Source organism: Pseudophryne corroboree, chromosome 1, assembly GCF_028390025.1.
Source record: "Pseudophryne corroboree isolate aPseCor3 chromosome 1, aPseCor3.hap2, whole genome shotgun sequence".
NCBI classification, from domain to species: domain Eukaryota; kingdom Metazoa; phylum Chordata; class Amphibia; order Anura; family Myobatrachidae; genus Pseudophryne; species Pseudophryne corroboree.
Window position 1 is genome coordinate 566,459,888 of NC_086444.1, and position 18,902 is coordinate 566,478,789.

General features: G+C 45.6%; 1 protein-coding gene across 3 annotated transcripts in view; it reads right to left on the minus strand.

The window, feature by feature from the left end:
• The window catches only part of ADAMTSL1 (ADAMTS like 1), a 453,675-nt gene that overhangs the window by 434,376 nt on the left and 397 nt on the right, over nucleotides 1-18,902 (minus strand). The window lies entirely within an intron of this gene.

Here is an 18,902-nt window from a genome sequence, read left to right on the forward strand (position 1 = left end):
CGAGGCTCTACAGCAAATATCAGACATATCTGCTGCAGTTCCCCATTTTTGATTGAAAAAAGAACCCCCAAAGGATTCAATAGGGGCTGCTGGAATTACAAATATGTCCAGCTCTCAGGACTTCACACAAACCTGCACTCACAGACAGGTCTATTTAGTTGTTTATTGTGGTGCGATTTTGATTGATTTGACAAAGAAGATTTTTAGTAAATCCGGTATTTGTATTCATCTCCATGTAAAGGATTTGATGTTTGGTCCAATTGTGTATTGTGGCGATTTGGTTTGTTAAATCTTGGTTCACCTACGATTTTGCATTAGTAAATCTCCGGTTTGCAAAATCGAGGGGAAATCGCACAAAACTATCAAATCTACATAAACATACCATTAGTAAATAACTCCCTGAGAATATGATTGTGTGACTGGCAGCCATGCTTGTCTGTCCGTAGAGATTTTTTCAAAGATATAATGATTTTTGGAAAGACAGCTAAAAAATTTTACATGCATGTTAAAGGGTGCTTAAATGGATATTTAAATCAGGAATTTTCACCTACCAAAACCAGTCTGCACTGCAGGTGGGGCAGTTTTAAAAAGATGCAGAGATTTTGATTTGGTTGGGGCGTGCTTTAGATTACAATTTTGCAGTATTAATTTGACTTGCAGTACAAAATTAATGCTGTTCAGTACATACTTGCCTACCCTCCTGGAACGGCTGGGAGGCTCCCGAAAATCTGGTGCTCCTGGCCCCACCCCCCTGAAAGATGGGCAAGTCTCCCACCTTCCCCTCCAGCCCCCACATCAACCGCCCACAACAGAGCACAAGTGGGCGGGCCGATGAGCCCCACTGAAGTGGTCCGCACTGAATCGCTCTCCCCATATACAGTGCCTGTTTTCTCAGCACTGTAGAGCGGGGGACAGAGCCACAATGACGCGATCATGCTACCACGCACCCTGGACAACCCACCTGTGTGCCAGCCACGCCCCTTATGCACCAACTGGGCTGCTCCCTCCCAAGTCACTAAATATGTGTGGGCTGCATGCAAGTCAGCCAGTATTAATCCTGCATGCAACAGTGGCGATGAAAGGGAGGGTGGGTACTCTTTACTCAGGCCTGGACCTGTTGGAGGGGTCTCTTTCCCACACTTCAAAGCTGCACAACAGCTGCATCCTTGCCTCCAGAATGCCGGCAGCGGGGCAAGCGAGAAGAGTCATTGACACCAGTGGGAATAGCCCTGTTTCGCTGGTATTCTGGCTGCCAGCATTGCCCGCTGTCGGGATTCCGGCGTCAGTATCCTGAACGCTGGGATCCCGACAGCTGACAGTTTAATCGTGTACCCTCCAGGATGCCAAGTTAGGAAGTAATGATGATGCATCATTCAGTCAGCAGTGTGAGTGGCAGGCTGACTGTGACGGGTTCGGTATGTATTACTGGCGGACGGCATGCCGGCCGGCCATATCCCGACAGCGGCATTACGCTCGCCAGAATGCCGGCAGTGGGCCGAGCGCTAAGAGCCCCCTTGCAGGCTCGGTGGCTCGCTGCTCTTGCCACAGGATCTATTCCTGCTCTATGGGTGTTGTGGACACCTGCGAGTGGGAATAGCCCTGGTGCGCCAGAATTCCGGCTGGCGGTATTATCGGCTGATGGGATTTCGGCGTCGATATCCTAAATACCGGGATCACGATTGCCGGCAAATTGACTGCACCCCACTCAGACTTGCACTGTAGATTGTGTACAACCTTACTCTGTATAAGAGTCCTACACAGTTGCCGATGCACATCAGTTGTGACATTGTGCAAGATTTCCCCCCCGAAAACGATATCATTCATACACACTTAACGATATTGTTTGTTATACTGGATGTCAGCACCCGGCCACATTAAGTCTTAAATAATATCTATAGATTTCAAAGGTGAAAACTAAAGATATTGTACATCGATAATGACCCGTGGGAGTGTGCATCGTTAACGATATAGGGGTATATGCAATTGCGGTCGAATTCCCGAAAATGTCGAAAAACGGGACATTTTCGCCCAAAAAAAAATTCGACAATGCAATTAAGTACTTTTCGTCAAAAAAACGGACTTTCCAAATTCGACTTTTTGAAATTCGACATTTGTCAAATTCGACATTTCTGCAATGGTACAAATGCGGCAATTCGACAAAAGTATATTCAATTGAAGATTGTAAATTCGACAACAGTGCTTTTAGACAGTAAATTCGTCATTTTCAATCCGCCACACTTTGCTGGCGGAATCTAATAAAAAATTTTAAAAACATGTTTTTTTTAGTGTTTTTTTTTATTGGTAATAGCATATCTATTTATATTAGAAGGGATTAGGTACTTGGTTTGTCTATTTTGGAGGCACAAGTATTATTTATATATTTTTAAAAATATTTTTTTTTTTTTTTTTAATGGAATGGTAAAAATCTGGAAAAAAAAATGCGTGGGGTCCCCCCTCCTAAGCATAACCAGCCTCGGGCTCTTCGAGCCGGTCCTGGTTCTAAAAATCCAGGGAAAAAACTGACAGGGGATCCCCCGTATTTTTAAAACCAGCACCGGGCTCTGCGCCTGGTGCTGGTGCAAAAAATACGGGGGACAAAAAGCGTAGGGGTCCCCCGTATTTTTTACACCAGCACCGGGCTCCACTAGCTGGACAGATAATGCCACAGCCGGGGGTCACTTTTATACAGCGCCCTGCGGCCGTGGCATTAAATACCCAACTAGTCACCCCTGGCCGGGGTACCCTGGAGGAGTGGGGACCCCTTCAATCAAGGGGTCCCCCCCCAGCCACCCAAGGGCTAGGGGTGAAGCCCGAGGCTGTCCCCCACCCATCCGAGGGCTGCGGATGGGGGGCTGATAGCCTTTTGAAAAATGAAAGAATATTGTTTTTTCCAGTAGTACTACAAGTCCCAGCAAGCCTCCCCCGCAAGCTGGTACTTGGAGAACCACAAGTACCAGCATGCGGGAGAAAAACAAGCCCGCTGGTACCTGTAGTTCTACTGAAAAAAAATACCCAAATAAAAACAGGACACGCACACTGTGAGAGTAAAACTTTATTTCACACATGTCGACACACACATACTTACCTATGTTCACACGCCGACCTCTGTCCACTTGTCCAAGTAGAATCCACGGTGTACCTGTGAATAAAATTATACTCACCTGATCCAGTGTCCTGGTCTTTTATTATAATCCACGTACTTGGCAAAAAATAAAAACGAACACCCGGACCAGGCGGACTGAAAGGGGTCCCATGTTTACACATGGGACCCCTTTCCCCGAATGCAGAGACCCCCTGTGACTCCTGTCACAGAAAGGTCCCTTCAGCCAATCAGGAAGCGCCACTTCGTGGCACTCTCCTGATTGGCTGTATGCACGTCTGAGCTGGCAGACAGCGCATCGCACAGCTCCCTCCATTAGTTTCAATGGTGGGAACTTTGCGGTCAGCGGTGGGGTTACCCGCGGTCAGCCGCTGACCGCGGGTGACCTCACCACTGACCGCAAAGCTCCCACCATTGAAAGTAATGGAGGGGGCTGTGCAATGCGCGTCTGAGCTTTGACGCGCAGAGCCAATCAGGTGAGTGCCACGAAGTGGCGCTTCCTGATTGGCTGAAGGGACCTTTCTGTGACAGGAGTCACGGGGGGTCTCTGCATTCGGGGAAAGGGGTCCCATGTGTAAACATGGGACCCCTTTCAGTCCGCCTGGTCCGGGTGTTCGTTTGTTTTTTTTTGCCAAGTACGTGGATTACAATAAAAGAACCGGACACTGGATCAGGTGAGTATAATTTTATTCACAGGTACCCCGGATCGTCGGCGACATTGGAGACATGGCAGTCGGCGGGTCAACATAGGTAAGTATGTATGTGTCGGCATGTATGAAATAAACTTTTACTTTCACGGTGTCTGTGTCCTGTTTTTATTTGGGTATTTTTTTTCCAGTAGAACTACAGGTACCAGCGGGCCCGTTTTTCTCCCGCATGCTGGTACTTGTGGTTCTCCAAGTACCACCTTGCGGGGGAGGCTTGCTGGGACTTGTAGTACTACTGGAAAAAACAATATTCTTTCATTTTTCAAAAGGCTATCAGCCCCCCATCCGCAGCCCTTGGATGGGGGGGGGACAGCCTCGGGCTTCACCCCTGGCCCTTGGGTGGCTGGAGGGGGGGGACCCCTTGATTGAAGGGGTCCCCACTCCTCCAGGGTACCCCGGCCAGGGGTGACTAGTTGCGTATTTAATGCCACGGCCGCAGGGCGCTGTATAAAAGTGACCCCCGGCTGTGGCATTATCTACCCAGCTAGTGGAGCCCGATGCTGGTGTAAAAAATACAAGGGACCCCTACTCTTTTTGTCCCCCGTATTTTTTGCACCAGCACCAGGCGCAGAGCCCGGTGCTGGTTTTAAAAATACGGGGGATCCCCTGTCAGTTTTTCCCCCGGATTTTTAGAACCAGGACCGGCTCGAAGAGCCCGAGGCTGGTTATGCTTAGGAGGGGGGACCCCACGCAATTTTTTTCAGGTTTTTTACCGTTTTTTCTCGTTTTTTTAACATTTTTTAAAATCTAATCAAAATCCGTCAAATCGGCCATTTTTCGACAGCGGGACTGACGAATCCGTTTTTTATTGAATATGTAGAATTCCGGCACCCACCTGCCGGAATTCGATGGTCGAATTGTGTCGAATTAAAAAAACGGGCGAAAAATTGCCGCGATTCGCCGGCAATTGCATATACCCCATAGTGAATACATACTGGACGATGTAAACGCTATTGTCAGTTCTGCCGGATCCTTAGCCTTGCAGAGTAACCTGTAGGAGATCCTATTAACACAGTGGTTTAAAGATACTGGATGTGCCTTCAGCTGTTTATAATAGACCGGAGACCTCAGTAATGCATTTCTCATTCATGCTACAAACTTTCAGTTTAATTTTGGGATTTATTGTTCCTTAAAAAATCTTTTATTGAGGTAGTATCTCACTGCAATCTAGGTGGACCAATCTGTGGTATTGAACATGTATTCAGCTGCTATTTTCCTGTAGGTTATAAACTTGTCCTGCTTAGTTAGCACCCTTATTATATTACTGTGTTTCTTCCCAACTGTAAAGTGCTGCAGACGAAGCTCTATATATAAATAAGTTGTAATAATAATCTGAAATTTCTTGCCTTCTCTCATAACCAAGATATTAAAGTAATTCCCCACATTACCAATTAAAATTTCAGTCATTGTTAACAAAAATGATGCAGCAGGATCTGAGAAAGAATAGTAAGTGAATCTGCTGCATTGAAAGAGACGACTCAAGTGATTTAACCACTTAAAGTATACATCTTGTTTGCTACCCCGCTGCCATGGCTGAGATCCAAGGAGCTCTCCATTCTCTGTGTACAATGGCTCCACTTAAACCTGTGGTCATATGCTATAAAGAACCTCCTGAAATAATAGGAGGGTTGAGTGCCACACGGTACCCAAAGAAAGGTTTTCTGTCTGTGTCTTCTATAGGTAAGCGATGGCAGAACAAAGTAGCTTGATCGTTTCACCTGCACTCCATTCACTGCTCAGCAGCATCACAAAAACAAAGGGGTGCATGAAGGCCAGGACAAACGCAAGTATGAATCAACTTGCTTAAATAGAGGTGGGCTGAATTTGGCCTTCTAGAAGTGTACAGATGTCAGTGGCAGGTCATTATGAAAGCTGGATTCGATTTACAGTAAATGAGAGTCAGATTGTATTTATTGGCTTTTTATTAAAAGTGTAACAGAAGGAAACTCTGTTAAAGTGTCCATCCGGCAGAGTGTTGGAAGCAACGCCATAATCTTCTCAAAGATGTGAAGCTGATAAATCCTTATTGGGGAATGTTAGGCAAATGTAAAGGAGAGTTCTGCTTTCCACCTTGCCTTAAAATAGTGATTTACTCATTCTGACATCACAAAACGGAAGGGCAGGGAGATGCTTCCTGGCTATGCTCTCATGACCCCTTACAGAGAATGAATTAGGAAAAGCCACACAATATTACTCATAAAATGTCAACGCATCTATTTATCTATCTACTATACTGAGTTTACTACATACCGTACAGTATATTACACTGCATCTTTCCATACTTCCAATAATCTAAGCTGAGGGCAAACTGATCTCATAATGAGAATGCTATATACAATATTTATTTCATAGTTTCCATATTGTAGAAATGTATGATGATCATCAGGGGATGTATTAAAAATAACAATGTTGACATTCATAATGTCGACACCACATATCAACATATGTTTAATTTTGACAAATAACGTATCATCATTCTCAGAATGTCGACATAAAATGTCATCATTCTTAGAATGTCGATGTTAAGGTTTGGCTGTGTGTGGTTATGTTAGAATGAGGTTGTAGGGGGAGGGGTAGGATTAGACACTAGAGCATGGGTCTACAACCTGTGGCCATCCAGCTGCTGTGGAACTACACATTCCAGCATGTCCTGACAGTTTTGCTATTAAGGCATGCTGGGATGTGTAGTTCCACAGCAGATGGCGGGCCACAGGTTAAAGACCCATGCACTAGAGGGAGGGTAATGGGTAAGGGATTAGCGTTAGAGGAGAAATACTCACTGGAACGCCAGAGTCACACTTACATGCTGTCTACACTGACTTGGGGCTGTATGTAATGATGTCTGACATCGCCGGAGGTACGAGATGCCAGCCGATCACTGACTTTTATTCAAAGGGGAAATCACTTTTTTTTAAAGGGGAAATCACTTAAAAAGCATAACCATGCCTTGTAAGTGATTGCCCCTTTAAAAAAACGTCTGAGATCAGCCGGCATCTCGCACCTTTCGGCGATCTCGGGCGTTATTACATCCGTCCCTTAATGTTCTAAAGCAGTGTTTAACGGCATTCTTTGGTGACAAAAAGCTACAAAGCATGTTTTCCAGATCTCTACATAGAATTACAGGTGGAGAGAAAAGCAGGGCATATGGATCCCAGCAGTCAGAATACAGACAGTGGGATCCCGACGGTCAGAATCCCAACGGATCCCAACTGTAAGCACCAGGGTTAGGGTTAGGCACTAGGGGGAGGGCTAGGGTTAAGCTACAGGGAGAGGGGGGGGGGCATGGTTAAGGTTAGGCACAGTGGTGCAAGTAGAAATATTTTCTTAGTGGTACTGAGTGCCGAAAATGGGCGTGGTCATGTGTTGTGAGGGCGCGTGGTCATATGCTGATAGTGGGAGTGGCTACATGACACTAGCGGCGTGGCCACACGACAGCCCCTTTTTGGGGGGGAATCTGTAGGCAAGGCTAAAATATATATAGTAGTGCCTTCAGTATAATAGAAATATATAGTAATGCCCCCAATTTAATAACAATATATAGTAATGCCTCCATTATAACGGGAAAATACAGTCACTGTCGCACTCCCAGAACCCTGACAAAGTGGGAGGAGCCGTCATGCTGCCAAGAACCATGATCTTGTTGCTTTGTGGCACATTATAATTGTGGTAATGGCAAAGTGTGTGGCAGGTACTAAGTACCCGCTGCCAAATTCTTAAGGGTACTCCGTACCCGAGCGTACCCGCATACTTGCACCACTGGTTAGGCTGCAGGAGGGCTGAATTATTAGGGTTATTTGTTGGGTTAAAATACTTACTGGCATCCGTCAGGATTTTGACCATTGGGGTGCTGATGCCATTTTGAGTGTCGGGATAGCGACTGCCGAGATTTCGATACAAACCCCATGTAGATGTCTTACACACCTGTGATTCAGAGCTTCAGAAAACAAGCACTAAACCAATGGAATTATTCTAAGTCCTTATTATTTTAAGTCCTTCATGTGTTTTTAAGGAACCTGTATATTTAAGCAACATCATCACGAGCAGCAGCGGAATGCAATGATAATGGTTAAATGTCTCCTCTGCATTCAATAGTAAAACTAAGCCCTGCTTGTTAACAAAGTTCTGGGAATGTCGTTGGAATGTGACCCAACAGTAACTTATTAATGATGAAAATGAGAACTACCTTTGTGGACTGCGCAAATGATGAGTCTGTACTGGCTAACTGTAAGAAAGTATAAGGCATTTTAATGGAAATTGAAAAATGTCTAAAGCAAAGCTATTAGATTGTGTAATGTTACTTATTGTTTTTTTCTTTGGTCTTGGAACATGATTAATATTCCAGGAGCATAGGATGGACAAGATAATAATAATATTTTCTATTTAATGATATTTAGGCACATTGAAATAAAACGTGAACACTCTCTTTAAAGAATGGCAAGAAATAAATTGACAATATTAATAAAAAATATTTTTAGTTAGCCATCCAGAAATTGAGACATAATGTACTACCAATATGGACACATGACTGTAATCAATTTGCTGGCAGAAGCTTTATTCCTCTTTTCCAGAATGATAGGAGCAGAGCCAATAGATGATCACATGAGGCTTGCAGGATATAGAAAACTTATGCTTTAAATTATAACATACTTTATTTTTTATTAAACCCATACTGCGCATGGATCTTTAGTGGTTAGATGTGTAGTAAAACCATGGTGTCCTTATGGATGTCTCATTTAAATCATTATTATGTATACTAATACAGGGTAGAACCATAATGGGAGACTGTCAATTCCATGTACAAAGTCTTATGTAATTGCCCTGGCACACGCACTATGCTTCCTGGCTAACATATGCTAATCATGTTGGCTAGTGTTTAGATATTTAATATATAGCTATAAAATTAGAATTGCTATTTAACGTGAATCCAAGCAAGCCTGGTCTTTCTTTCACTATGGAGAGTGGAAGAACAGTGCTCAGATAGAAATGAGTTATATTATGCCTGTGCCAGTGCTGGGGATCAGGTTTTAAAGGCCCACTATCTGGATGACGTCACCAGCTGCACCCTGACCTGATGTAATAATGTAACATTTAGACAGAATGAAGCACACAGGACAGTGGCGTAACTAGAAATTTATCTCCCCCAGGCCAAAAAATTCTTCGGCGCCCCCCCCCCCCCCCCCCCCATCCTCCATAATTGGGAGCAATAAAGGGCTAAACAGCAAAACAGGGGGTGTGGCTTCATTGGAATGGGCGTGGCTTCATTGGAATGGGCGTGGCATTGCAGGAAAAGACTACCTTATACCCCAGTTTTGCAACCTGCACGCCCAGACGTTAGCCACCACAGGAAAGAAAAATAATCCTGATTCATGCCCCTTACATTATTTGTCATTTTTCCTTCTTATAGTAATGCCCAGTATACATTATGCCACATGCTGCAATGGCCCTTAGACATTATGCCACACACAATAATGCACATGACACAGTATGCACACACCATAATGCCCCCGACACATTATGCCACACACCGTAATGCCTGTGACACATTATGACAGGAATCACAATGCCCGTTATACATTATGCTACACACTGCAATGCCCCTGATACATTATAGCACATACAATGTCTGTGACACATTATGACACACACCACAATGTCCGTGATACATTATACCACACACTGCAATGCCCGATACATTATAGCACATACAATGCCTGTGACACATTATGCCACACACTGCAATGACCTTGAGACATTATACCACAATGCCCGTGATATAGTATACCATACACCGTAATGCCTGTGACACATATCGCAATGCCCGTTATACCCTATGCCACACACCGCAATGCCCGTTATATATTATGCCACACTGCAATGACCCTGAGACATTATACCACATACCACAATGCCCGTGATATAGTATACCACACACTGTAATGCCTGACACATTATGACACACACCGCAATGTCCGTGATACATTATGCCACACACTGCAATGACCCTGAGACATTATACCACATATCACAATGCCCACGATATAGTATACCATACACCGTAATGCCTGTGACACATTATGACACACATCGCAATGTCCGTGATACATTATGCCACACACCGTAATGCCCATTACACATTAAGTCCTACAGTAAGGCTTCTAATTACTTTTCAATTACCTGATCGTTGTCAGGGGTTTCATGCACTGGGTGTCATGCTCGTTGCCAGGTGTTTCATGCTCTTGGTTCCATGCACGGTGCCAGGGGTTTTCATGCTCGGGGTGTCATGCTCGTTGCCAGGGGTTTCATGCACTGGGTGTCATGCTCGTTGCCAGGGGTTTCATGCACTGGGTGTCATGCTCGTTGCTAGGAGGTAGTCCTTGTTGCTAGGGCTGTGCTCCCAGTGCCACATATGTCCCCAGTGCCAGATATTCCCCCACGGTGCCAGGTACTCACATGCCCCCAGTGCCAAATATAGCCCCCCCCATGTGCCAGGTACACATATACCCCCCCAGTGCCACATATGCCCCCAGTGCCAGATATTCCCCCACAGTGCCACATATGCCCCCAGTGCCAGATATCCCCCTCCCAGTGCCATATATGCCCCCAGTGCCAGATATTCCCCACCAGTGCCACATATGCCCCCAGTGCCAGATATCCCCCCCCCCAGTGCCATATATGCCCCAAGTGCCAGATATTCCCCACCAGTGCCACATATGCCCCAGTGCCAGATATTCCCCCCGTGCCACATATGTCCCCAGTGCCAGATATTCCCCCCCAGTGCCACATATGCCCCCAGTGCCAGATATCCCCCCCCCCCCAGTGCCATATATGCCCCCAGTGCCAGATATTCCCCCCCAGTGCCCCATATGCCCCAGTGCCAGATATTCCCCCCCCCGTGCCACATATGTCCCCAGTGCCAGATATTCCCCCCCAGTGCCATATATGCCCCCAGTGCCAGATATTCCCCCCAGTGCCATATATGTCCCCAGTGCCATATATTCTCCCCCCCCCCGTGCCAAATATGCCCCCAGTGCCAGATATTCCCCCCCAGTGCCACATATGCCCCAGTGCCAGATATTTCCCCCCCCCCGTGCCAAATATGCCCCCAGTGCCAGATATTCCCCCCCAGTGCCATATATGCCCCCAGTGCCAGATATTCCCCCCCAGTGCCATATATGCCCCCAGTGCCAGATATTCCCCCCAGTGCCATATATGTCCCCAGTGCCAGATATTCTCCCCCCCCCCATGCCAAATATGCCCCCAGTGCCAGATATTCCCCCCCAGTGCCACATATGCCCCCAGTGCCAGATATCCCCCTCCCAGTGCCATATATGCCCCCAGTGCCAGATATTCCCCCCCAGTGCCACATATGCCCCCAGTGCCAGATACCCCCCCCCCCCGGTGCCATATATGCCCCAAGTGCCAGATATTCCCCACCAGTGCCACATATGCCCCAGTGCCAGATATTCCCCCCGTGCCACATATGTCCCCAGTGCCAGATATTCCCCCCCAGTGCCACATATGCCCCCAGTGCCAGATATTCCCCCCCCAGTGCCATATATGCCCCCAGTGCCAGATATTCCCCCCCAGTGCCCCATATGCCCCAGTGCCAGATATTCCCCCCCCCCGTGCCACATATGTCCCCAGTGCCAGATATTCCCCCCCAGTGCCATATATGCCCCCAGTGCCAGATATTCCCCCCAGTGCCATATATGTCCCCAGTGCCAGATATTCCCCCCCCCGTGCCAAATATGCCCCCAGTGCCAGATATTCCCCCCCAGTGCCACATATGCCCCAGTGCCAGATATTTCCCCCCACCCGTGCCAAATATGCCCCCAGTGCCAGATATTCCCCCCCAGTGCCACATATGCCCCAGTGCCAGATATTTCCCCCCCCCCCCCCGTGCCAAATATGCCCCCAGTGCCAGATATTCCCCCCCAGTGCCATATATGCTCCCAGTGCCAGATATTGCCCCCAGTGTCATATATGTCCCCAGTGCCAGATATTCTCCCCCCCCGTGCCAAATATGCCCCCAGTGCCAGATATTCCCCCCCAGTGCCACATATGCCCCAGTGCCAGATATTTCCCCCCCCCGTGCCAAATATGCCCCCAGTGCCAGATATTCCCCCCCCAGTGCCATATATGCCCCCAGTGCCAGATATCCCCCCCAGTGCCATATATGTCCCCAGTGCCAGATATTATCTCCCCCCCTCCCGTGCCAAATATGCCCCCAGTGCCAGATATTCCCCCCAGTGCCATATATCCCCCCCCCAGTGCCAGATATTCCCCCCAGTGCCATATATCCCCCCCCCCAGTGCCAGATATTCCCCCCAGTGCCACATATGCCCCAGTGCCAGATATTCCCCCCGTGCCACATATGTCCCCAGTGCCAGATATTTCCCCCCAGTGCCACATATGCCCCCAGTGCCAGATATTCCCCCCCAGTGTCACATATGCCCCAGTGCCAGATATTCCCCCCCCCATGCCAAATATGCCCCCAGTGCCAGATATTCCCCCCAGTGCCATATATCCCCCCCCCAGTGCCAGATATTCCCCCCAGTGCCATATATCCCCCCCCCAGTGCCAGATATTCCCCCCAGTGCCATATATGTCCCCAGTGCCAGATATTCCCCCCCCCCCCCTGCCACATATGTCCCCAGTGCCATATATCCCCCCCAGTGCCAGATATGCCCCCTCAGTGCGTCGTCGTCGTCCCCATCCCCCCCCCTTCCTCCGCCGCCGCTCCCCCGCTACCCTGCTGTTAGGAGGGACACGGAGGGCACAGTGCACGCCTCCCTGTGTCCCTCCTGGGTCTCCGGCGGCCTCGGGTCACTGTAATAAAGGAAGTGCTCACGAACCGGCACTTCCTTTATGAGACCCGCGGCCGCCGGAGACCCAGGAGGGACACAGGAGAGGCGCGCACTGTGCCCTCCGTGTCCCTCCTAACAGCAGGGGAGGAAACGAGACCGCAGACTGACATGCGGACGCTCGTCCGCATGTCAGTCTGCACTAAATCAGTGGCGCCCCCGCAGCCCCTCGCCCCCAAGCCACCGCGAGGACTGCGGGGGCAGTAGTTACGCCACTGACACAGGATGTATTTTCATTCATACTTATGCCCACTTGAGAAACTGTTTGCACATTGTTAATGGTACTTGGTTCACCATTATCTGTTTATGAATCATTTTCTGAGCCAGCAGGATTAAAGCTATCCTTGAATTTCTTCCAAGTAGTTTGTTGTTTAGGTGTGTTTTACATTAATGGTTGTTACATTCCATTATGGGACACTCTAAAAAATGTATCTGACACAAGAGAGTATGGCTTGTGTAAAACTGGACAAATTGGGCATGCATATATTTTTTGTCTATATATAAAAAGTTGTAATTGTTATATCTATGAAGAATGGCTAAATATATCACGAAAAATTGTAAGTATTAAAAATAGGAAATGATCATTAGACCTTAAATCTCTGCAACTGTAACACCTAGTAATATCTGTCAGCATGTTTACCCTTGGCTCTACCCAATTTATCTGCTCAAGTCCTAAGCTTCTGATGATCCATGTGTTACCCACAATTTTAATAATCCTCTGTCTTCTTCAAATATATCTTGAAATATTTTATTCCAGTCATACACAGGTCACGTCAATCCATGAAAAGGTAATCCTTCATCCCTCTTGCTTGTCCAGCATCATCCTAGTCTACAATTACCTACTTCATCCCTCTTGCTTGTCCAGCGTCATCCTAGTCTACAATTACCTACTTCATCCCTCTTGCTTGTCCAGCGTCATCCTAGTCTACAATTACCTACTTCATCCCTCTTGCTTGTCCAGCATCATCCTAGTCTACGATTACCTACTTCATCCCTCTTGCTTGTCCAGCATCATCCTAGTCTACAATTACCTACTTCATCCCTCTTGCTTGTCCAGCATCATCCTAGTCTACGAATACCTACTTCATCACTCTTGCTTGCCCAGCATCATCCTAGTCTACAATTACCTACTTCATCCCTCTTGCTTGTCCAGCATCATCCTAGTCTACAATTACCTACTTCATCCCTCTTGCTTGCCCAGCATCATCCTAGTCTACAATTACCTACTTCATCCCTCTTGCTTCTCCAGCATCATCCTAGTCTACAATTACCTACTTCATCCCTCTTGCTTCTCCAGCATCATCCTAGTCTACAATTACCTACTTCATCCCTCTTGCTTGCCCAGCATCATCCTAGTCTACAAATACCTACTTCATCCCTCTTGCTTGTCCAGCATCATCCTAGTCTACGATTACCTACTTCCTCCCTCGTGCTTGCCCAGCATCATCCTAGTCTACAATGACCTACTTGATCCCTCTTGCTTGCCCAGCATCATCCTAGTCTAATTACCTACTTCATCCCTCTTGCTTGTCCAGCATCATCCTAGTCTACGATTACCTACTTCATCCCGCTTGCTTGCCCAGCATCATCCTAGTCTACAATTACCTACTTCATCCCTCTTGCTTGCCCAGCATCATCCTAGTTTACCTACTTCATCCCTCTTGCTTGTCCAGCATCATCCTAGTATACAATTACCTACTTCATCCCTCTTGCTGTTTCAGCATCATCCTAGTATACAATTACCTATAACATATAAACTTTTTGGGGCCTAGGTATCAAGCTTTTTTTCCCATAAAATAATATAGAAACTGAAGTTTCTGCATAATTTTATGGTTTCTGACTCTGTCCTAATAGCATACTGCAGGAGATTAAGAAGGCTAATTAGCACTACAGATCGCAGACTCTTATTATTATCAATGAGGACTACTATCTGACCCTATATTGTTAAACTCCTTTTAGCCTATGGAGGCATAGTAGCAGAAGGATGCGGAAGGATGCAGCCACAAGGTAATTGACAGCAGCACCAGTTGGGGAAGGGAGATCGACGCATCATTTTGTGGGCGTGGTCCGGACAGCGCAGGCGTGTCCAAACCATTTTCGTGACAGCTGCATGACGTCACACGCAGCCGCTCAAAGAATAAAAATGGAGCCGGACCGCCTGCCAGTGCAGCCAGGCTGAGCAGGCAGGTGTTGACCACAAATCACTGCATTCACAATTAAATTGCAAACTGAACTGCGACTTGTGGACCAGGAGTAACTGCAGAGAGTCAATCGTGGCTCACTACATCATAGCTCTACCCAATCCCTCCCGAGCAGCACAAAGTCAGTACTATTATGGAGGAAGAGCATACGAGAGCTCCCAAAAAATAATGGAGACTCTGCGCCGGAAGACAGAAGACTGTAAGAGGAAGCAGAAGGAAGACAGAAGACACCAGGTCAAGACAGAAAATTAGAGGTTACTTAAGCCCTGGCGGCAAGGCAGGAACGTGTGGTGAGGTAAATGGCTGAGGAGGCACTGGTTAGTACCAGAGCCAGATATACACACAATATATGAGCCAAAGGGTTCATGTGTGTATTATACAAAGATGCAGCAGTATATACTGCTCAAAAGTTGGTGAGATTTTATCAAAGATGTGTGGAAAAGGTAGGCAGGGGGGGCACTGCCTCACCTGTCATAGACTTTTTCCGACAGGGTTTTGACTATAAAAATGAATAGAATAATACAAAGAAGATATTTATAATGTATACTTTGGATTTTTCATATCCTTTATATAGTATAAACTCCGGCGTATACGTTATTATGACAGGAAAGGCACTGCCTCACCTTACTGCACATAACTGCAGCAAGGGGGCTCTTGCAAAAGAGCTTGCGCTTGCCTTCTTGCTGTTCAGGTTATGTCTGGCAAGAGTCAAGTAGTCAGCAGAGTGAAGCTAGCGCCAAAAAGTAAGAGAGGATAGGGCGCTTTGCAAGCTGAGGCGCAAGGCTGACCCCTGCAGGGAAGGGCCAGTGTAGCGGGTACCCTCCCTATGTCTGCAGAGGTCAGCACAGCAGATAAGGTCCCACTGGGGAACAGCATCTTTATAACTATTACCCTAGACCACCACGGTATTGGCAACAGTGGCTGGCGCTAGGCCAGGGAGCATATGTGATTGGGTGCTAGGCCCATGCCCTCATGATAGGTCAGGCGCTAGGCCCCTGCCCAGTGATAGGGAAGGTAGGGGGAACACCAGCTAAAATCTCACTTAGGACACCATATTGGTCAGGCCAAACCTGAGCATTATCACTAAATCATCAGTCTGCACCTAGCCACTGAAATACTCCTATCATTCAGAAACTAAGCACTTTGGAGAAGAGACAATTTCTATTACATTGTGCTTGACTCTACCAATATGTGTTATTTATCCCAATGCTATAAAGCACTGCATAAACACTGTACAGTTACACTGTGTTGTTACTTATACATAATGCACATAAAAATAAAACAATTCCTACCTTCTAAATGCTGTCTATACAGCTATCCTTGAAATAAGTACATTTGCAGAACCTCAACCTTAGTAATATTATATGTACTCAAGACTAGTGGTGGTGGCTAAATCCAAAATGAAAAAACTCAAACACAAAATAATATACCAAATGTCAACATCCTCATTTAAGAAACAGTTAAAATATATCGTGCAAAGGCCTTGGCCAAAGTTGTCCCTCCATGCAAACTGCTCCAGCGCGCTAGATACACTGTTATGTCTACACAAAGACAGAACAATAAGTAAGAACAATATTTTCAATGTAAATGCAGCATGCTGTCTGCTGCAGAGAAATTCACACATCCAGTAAGGGCCTGATGATACAGACCTAATTAGCTGTCACAGTATTATACTTATTACGTTATTACAGAGATTAGGCAACTTTTTCATGGCTGGTAATATTGCGGCAAACTCATGTAAATCAGCAAACACCACCTGGTGCACTTGTTTGCTTTACAATACTTAGAGGATCCGTCTACAAGTTTGGTTTACGCTGCATGGTAACCTGTAGTTAACACCACTTAACAGTTACTAGATAGCATAATTGCTTGCTGGTATTCTTACTTGGCACCCATTCAAGTTTTACGTCCTTTCAATTTACAAAGTACTGCAGGAGGCTAGCTATGAAACAGATACATACCTACATTCCCCAGGAAATGAGTATTTCCTATACTGGTGCATGCAGCATGTTAAAATGACATTGGCTCAATAAACATTACTGCATTCATCAATGTGTGCAGTACGTTTATAGAAATACATAAAGTATATGTTCAAGCCTAAATTGCATCATTTCCATAAATATTTGGAATTTTGTCAAACGATTGGTATCATAGCCACTGTGTTTTAGATGTGCCTTCTGGAAATGCAAGAACTTAGAATGGAGAGTTATGAAGAATTTATAATGAGAGGCTTTGCGGGGAATGTATTGTTTATTGAAGTCAATCAGCATACCTTTTCCATAAATCATATTAACTCCTCCATTTCCACAGTGGAATGACTTCTTAGATTAACCTGTTGCCATCCAGCTGCTTTGGATATATACTGGAAGTCCAACTTTTCCCTGCCAGGGCAGGCTGGGATTTGTAGTTCTACAACTTTTTTGAAAACCCACAGGCTGCATATGTCAGTCTTTAATAGATAATTACTGTTTTTTGTTATAATGAACCTCTGTAGACCCTTCAGTAGTTTACAATAACTAACTAATCATCCAACTCAACAAGATATCACTGATAAATAATCATTGAGACTATAGCGCCACGTATTGACCATATTGGCGATTGCACAACACAAATTAAACCGCCGTAAACATAAATTAGTGTCAAGGCAAGAAATAAAATACCAACAAAAAATTATCATTAATGTACGGGCTAACTACAGAAAGCAATAGAGATGTGCGGAATATGCTGCGCTATATAAGAGACTGTTAATAAATAAATGTGCAAGCATTGTGGTGTATTTTCCTCCTTATGACATAGTATAACATGGTAGCTTTTTATATTTATGTGGATACAGTGGGAGACATGATACATTATAACATATCAGTGTAACACAATAGTAATTTGTGTACACATCTTTGTACATGTTAATATCTAAAGTAATCTTTAGTCACATGCTTTATCCTATGCATTACCACAAGTAATTTACCTAGTCACCCCCCCCCCCCCACGCCCCTGCACACTTCTAGTCCACACTTCTAGTCCCACATGGAAGTGTTACTTACTGCTGTCTCTCTAGAGAACTGTGACATCATATGAGATCACTGTGATGTGCACAGTATTCATCTCCAGTAAACTGGGGGAATGAATGGATTTGTATTACAGACCATATAATAAGTCAGCCTGTGGGGAGTCTCCTCTGATGGAAATGGTCATCCCATTATCATTAGTAATGGACCAGGACTTGCCTTAACCGCAGCTGTAAAATGTCCCACTGGAATGTGCTGAACCTTTCCAGCGGAGATAGCGTTAACGTAAAAAACACACACTGCCTTTTTGGCAGCTCAGAAGTATTTTAACATATGAGTTACAGTACAATCTATCGCTCAAGAATAAACATTTAGAGAAAAATGAATGCTAAAAATGAGTAAGCTCAAATTCTTTTCTGCATTCTAGTAAAATAGATGGTTTGCAGATTATTTGGAATATGTGCAAGGTACACAATGGCAAGAGTAGTTCAAAGTTATCCACGTGTTGATCTAACCCTATGTAATGACATATAGCAGCATTATCCAAGCTTCAAATGCTAACAATTCACTGACCTGATTTGTACATAAAATCAAATATAATATAAGCATACCCCTTAAGAATCAAGTATGACAGAGGAATCCAAACCTTGGCAACCTTATGTGGAACTACAACTCCCATCCTCCCTAGTTGGCAGGTTATACAGATACTTGTAGGGCACAACAGGTGGAAAAACAGAAGTGATCTAGGTTTACTGTGCACTTGAACCTGTTGCCACATAACTTCACCATGACTAAATCCACACAGCACAGAACCTTGCACATCACCTGCACACAGGACACATGGCTTCAGTCTCAGGCATCCCATGCTTCCATATACTGTCTGTAATTAGTAACACCTCCAGACTGAATAGTAACCAGTATGACAGGTAAACCACTGAACAAGTAAGAAATATTCACATAAACCGGTCTCCAAACCGCAAAATTACAAAGCAAATTGAAAGCCAATGTCAGGAATGCAAGTTCTT